Source organism: Coregonus lavaretus (genome assembly GCF_964263955.1).
Source record: "Coregonus lavaretus genome assembly, chromosome: 40".
In the NCBI taxonomy this organism is placed as follows: Eukaryota; Metazoa; Chordata; class Actinopteri; order Salmoniformes; family Salmonidae; genus Coregonus; species Coregonus lavaretus.
This window is the reverse complement of record NC_140027.1, coordinates 10,565,930-10,571,708: the sequence shown is the minus strand read 5'-3', so window position 1 is coordinate 10,571,708 and position 5,779 is coordinate 10,565,930. Positions and strand designations below refer to the sequence as shown.

Sequence of the window (5,779 nt, the reverse complement as noted above, 5' to 3'; positions counted from 1 at the left end):
TATTCCCCTCACATCCAGGCAGGAGCATTCAAACCCAGGTAACGACTTGATGTATTTTTTCATCGCTACATTATTGTGCTATCTTCACAAGGTACTTATTAGAGGTTAATTTTTTTTAACTCAGGAAACTTTTCACGTTTACAAATGATAGAGAAATTTAGCTGTAAATACTAACAGTGTGTGTGTGTGTGTGTGTGTGCAGAATGCAGGTGAAACTCATACTAATGGCATTGTGTGCAGTGGTGTCCTCTTTCAAACAACCACTGAGCACTGAGCTGGATGGCATCTGGGAGGAGTGGAAAACCCAACACGGCAAACAGTATGCCAAGGTTACTTAGAGCCTATGGCAAACACAGTATGCCAATCATTTTAGTTAATCCTAACTTTCACTTAAAGATGCAATATGCAGAAATCGCTCCATAATTTCCTGGTTGCTATAATTCTAATAGTTTGCCTAACTTCACTTCATGTGACAAAACAAGCAAGTATAGTGTAGAGAATCATTGTACCATCTAAACCTCTATGAAATATATTTTCCATAACCCAAAATATGTTTATATAAAGCTGTTTGAAGCTGGTGTACAAAACCAAAAGTAGAAGACGCAAAAACGAAACGTAAGAATGGGAGGCATAGAAATAGTGCACATTGATCTACCGCTTCTTAGACTTACTTTCAATGAGAATGACAGATCTATAACACACATTTCTATGTGAATTTGGTCAGGTGGCCCAAAAAGTTACATATTGCACTTTAAAGTCAAATATTGTGCCCAGCTAGCACATAATGTTCTGAGAACCATATGTTTCTTAGAGCTTGGTGAAAGCGTGGTTGTCCTATGGTTATTTTGCACACAACCTTCCCACAACGTTCTGGGAATGGTACAGGATAGTTGCTTGGCTTTGAAACATTCTCAGCACATTTAAGGAACTTGACAAAATAACTTTATTTTCTTGGTATTTCATTACTTTAACAGAACGTTTCCTAAAAGTTCAAACATGGTTACATTTTATTGAATTTTTGGTAATGTTCTAGGAACGTTCTCCAACTGGTTTGTTATTGGGAATGTTCTCAAATAGTTTAGAGAAGGTTAAGAAACAATGTTCTTCTGTGGGAATTTCAGTACTTCAACATAACGTTTCCTACAGGTTTCCTCATGGCTCTTTTAAAGTAATGTTCTCATATTGTTCCGAGAACGTTAAGAAACAACGTTCTTCTGTGGGAATTTCAGTGCTTCAGCATTACGTTTCCTACCGGTTTCCTCATGGTTCTATTTAAAGTAATGTTCTCAAATCGTTCTGAGAATGTTAAGAAACATACTTCTATTGGAATTTCAGTACTTCAGCATATCGTTTCCTACAGATTTCCTCATAGTTCTATTTAAAGTGTTCTCAGAACATTAAGGTTCTCAGAACATTAAGAAAATGTTCCATAAAAAACACAAGAAAACTGTAGTAACGTTCAAAGAATGTTCTAAGAATGCTATTTAAAAACATATACATTCCGTTCTCAGCGTCAGCAAAACTCTCTCCATCCTCTATCTTGTTAAGTGTGTTCCACACCTGATCTTAATGAGTGCTTGTTTCCTTTGAAATAGGGTCTGTCTGAACAGACTAAAATGAACAGCTTTGTATGAATAAAAAAAAACATGGCATGCTTGCTCCATCCTGGTGGCGCAGTGGACTAATTCAATGGATAGAGACTAGAAATCATAGGTTTGAATCACACTGATGCCGAGTCACAATACAAAATAAATGTGTTTGCACGATTAATGCCTAAGCAAATACATTTCCATGTGTCCTCTCCTTGCTTGGAGTTCAAAACAGTTAACCCAAACTAAGCTAGCCGTCTTATTGAAACATTCAGTGAAAGTTTTAAGGAAATTATTTAAAAAACTCCAAATAACTTTGACATTTTGTTCAAAACATTCACAACGTTATTTAATTACCTTCAAATAACCTAGAATTTCCGTTCTCAGAACGTTAATAAAACTTCCCAGGAAAACATTCAGGGAACCATAGTAAAATGTTCTCAGAACCTCTCTGCAACCAATAAATTAACATTCCCAGAACAGGCAACATTTTCACTTCTGTTCAGTTTTACCGGTCAGGAAACGAATGCCTTCATGCCCATAACCAATGTGAAACCAAAATGTACGTTCCCACAACTTCCAAGGAACCAAGTGTGCTAGCTGGGTGAAAATGTGACTTAAGTGGAAGTTTAGGATGTGTTAAGATTTGCCCCATAGAGATTAATCATGACGTCAATAACTTGTGGGGCCTTTGGCTTATCTTTCTCAGGTGGACGAGGGCTTCAGAAGGATGATCTGGGAGACAAACCAAGGCCTCATCCGTCAACACAACCTGGAGGCAGAAATGGGCAAGCACACCTTCACCCTGGGAATGAACCAGTTTGGAGACATGGTAAGTCAAGCCACAATTGTAACTGGGCCAGCAATTGGATGAGCATGAAACATGAATTTAAGAAATATAAATAGGAAAGAGAGCAGCTTTTACAGAATGTTTTATTAAGTCCCAGATAAAGGGGAAGTTCAGTATTTTACAACTTAATATTAAAGAAGAGCTGAACCAAATAAACAACTTCTCTGGTTGAAAACGGCCTATGTGTCATCAATAGTAGTCATAAACATAAATTCTAGTGCCAAAATGGATTAAAAAGTGTAAATAGGATAACTTTCGTCATAAAGTCAGTATTTTCCAAAACTGAGTTATGTGAGATTTAACATAACTTGAAATGTTATCACTACAGAGGTACATATTAGGCCTACCTGTTTCTCCCATTGAAGACATTAGATGTCAGTTCGCTCCAGCAAGACACAAAACATATATGACTAGGCAATATTGTGGGAAGTACTGTATATGCTGTATTGTAGTAATGAATGACACCCCCTGCCCCAATTTGTCTAGACCACAGAGATACAGTACAATGCAGATATATCTACACATTCATTGTTTTATACAATATTTAATCAATTTCTAGAATAAAAATTTTCCTGACTAAGATCGCGATCCAATAGGATGCCGAACCATTCTAGTGTTCTATTTAATTCTGTATTCCAGACAAATAAAGAGTACAACACCTTGCTGACAGTTAATGCTGCTGAGGAGGAGAAAAGCCTGGATGGGATCCCCCTCTCTGAGTGGAACAGCAGTCTCTCAGCAGCTCCCGAGACGTGGGACTGGCGTCAATATGGATATGTGACTCCAGTGAAGAGCCAGGTTGAAGAGCAGCCTCTTTCATTTGTTCTCTCTCACTTTGGGGGCGAATCCTAACTTCTACTTAAGTCGAAGTTTCACTTAGTCTCCCATTGACATCATGCATGACTAAGTAAAAATGTGACTTAACTGGAAGTTAGGATTCTCCCCTTCATTTTTCTGTTATTGTACAGATTGACACTGATATAGAAAGGATTAAAGGAGTGGGTAGTCTAGGTGCCACTTATTAGACATGACATGAAAAGCCACTTTCTATGCATTTAGAAAGGTGAGAAAACTGTTGAGGTAGTGGCCTGATATGATGAGTAGAGACAGGAGTTTTTCCTGAGCACTTTACCAGGAAAAACATGCCGCCTTACTTCTAGGGGATAACTTCAAAGCACAATAGGGGAAATAAAACTTGTATTTTATTGTGGACTTTGCTATGCATTTACTTCTAGGCAATAAACTTCAAAGCAAACAGAAGATCTGAAAATTATTTTATTTGATCTAGGGACATTGTGGACTTTGCTATGCATTTGCTGCAGTCGGAGCCCTGGAGGGCCAGTTGTTTAAGCAGACAGGCATATTGTTGCCTCTGAGTGAGCAGAACCTGGTGGACTGCAGTGGAGACTATGACAATAACGGCTGTGACGGTGGCTTGGCCATGAGGTGTTTTAGTTATGTCTCAGATCATGGGATTATGTCGGAGAGGAAATATCCTTACACTGCAGAGGTATACAATATGTTACCATTAGGGTTGCAAAATTCTGGTAACTTTCCCAAAATTCTCAGGTTTTCCAGAAATTCCAGTTGGAAGATTCTTGGAATCAGGAGGGAATAACCAGGAAACCAGGAATCCTCCAACTGGTATTTCTGGAAAAAGTGGGAATTTTGGAAAGTACATAGAATAGATGAGTGAAAAGCTCACTGTAAAGCTTGAGATGATCAAAAATAAACTGTTTTCAGGTGGGCCCTTGTAAATACCAGAATGCAACAAAGGAAGCCTGGTGCAAGGGCTTCAACAGAGTTCCTTCTCTGGATGAAAAGACACTTTGTATGAGGTCGGCCCTATCGCTGTGTCTGTGAATGCCAGACATCCCTCCTTCAAACTCTACAAAGATGGTGAGCTTGGTGTCACACTCCTATGATTAGATGTGAACAAGTATACATGTACATTCATGTCAAGGGTACGCTCTCCAAAAAGAGGTCATAGATTATCTCTTTTGAGATTGTAGTAGTTTGACTTTACTGCATGGACTCTTCTGCAAACGTGTTACTACAATTTTAGGTGTGAACCATTAAGCAACATATAAATAAGAAGAGAAAACAGCCCTAGTCTTACCAATACCAGGTCATGTTTAACCTGCTAGTTTGAGGAGTACAAAGTGTCATTGTTGACAAAGGTTTACAGCCCAGGTTGGTCATACAGTGAAAGAACTCATACTTTACACATGGAGACACATAACAAAAATTACTTTGGAAACACTTTACTTAAAGCATCCAGGCATAACTTGTTATAACCATGTATGAGTCTTTATAATGTCTTATATCAAGGCTTATATTATGTCTTTCTATGCATACATTTTCAACTGGTCATTTAGCCCGTATCACTATGAAATTATTATAATGTTAAGGGGTCATACATCATCATGACAAGTCGTAATGCATTATAACCGCATAATGCATTATAACTGGATGCTTTAAGTAAAGGGTTACTATTACCTCTATTAAATTGTAAATAAATACATATGAATTGCACATTAACTTTTGTAGTGTTTCTTCTTTAGGAGTCATCTACCAGCCTGACTGTTCAACAAGAACCAACCATGCTGTACTGGCTGTCGGGTATGGTAGTTCTTACCTGGACTACTGGATTGTGAAAAACAGGTCAGTGTTTACTTTGACAGTATAAAGTCATCCAACAACTCAATATTAATGACATAGGGCAACATTTTCGATGCAGAAAATACAGTAAAACTCATCATAATCTGCCAGTGTGATTTAATTCGACACTTTTCTTCAGCAATTTGTGTTATAAAAAGGCCACCATTTACGCATTGCTCAGTTTACAAAAAATCTAGTTAAATAATCCCCATTTTATAACGCACACTGTCGAAGAAAAGTTCAAAATTAAATTGTACTGCCAGGTTTTAATGGATTTTAATTGTATTCACACGTCATGTACATATCTAATGTAAATGTACACACACTCGGTACTAAGTACTCTTTAATTTCTCCATTGGTTTTGCAGCTGGGGGACAGGTTGGGGAAGAGACGGGTACATTCTCATAGCCAGAGGATACAACCAGTGTGGTATTGCCAAACACCCAGTCTACCCTATTATGTGATTTGTGTATGTTGACACACTTGGAATCTTAGCTAGAGATACAGTGCATTCGGAAAGTATTCAGACCCCTTGACTTTTTCAAAATGTTGTTACGTTACAGCCTTATTCTAAAATGTATTACATATTTTTCCTCAACAATCTACACACAATACCCCAAAATGACAAAGTCAAAACAGGTTTTTATAAATTTTAGCAAAGTTATTAGAAATAAAAACC

At 37.7% G+C, this 5,779-nt stretch overlaps 1 pseudogene across 1 annotated transcript; it reads left to right on the top strand.

The window, feature by feature from the left end:
* The first annotated feature begins 203 nt into the window (after positions 1-203).
* LOC311113563 (procathepsin L-like) lies at positions 204-5,564 on the top strand (annotated as a pseudogene). Its single transcript has 7 exons — positions 204-329; positions 2,299-2,421; positions 3,079-3,237; positions 3,728-3,949; positions 4,183-4,338; positions 5,004-5,103; positions 5,468-5,564. The product of its transcript is annotated as a procathepsin L-like (transcript).
* Positions 5,565-5,779: the final 215 nt, after the last annotated feature.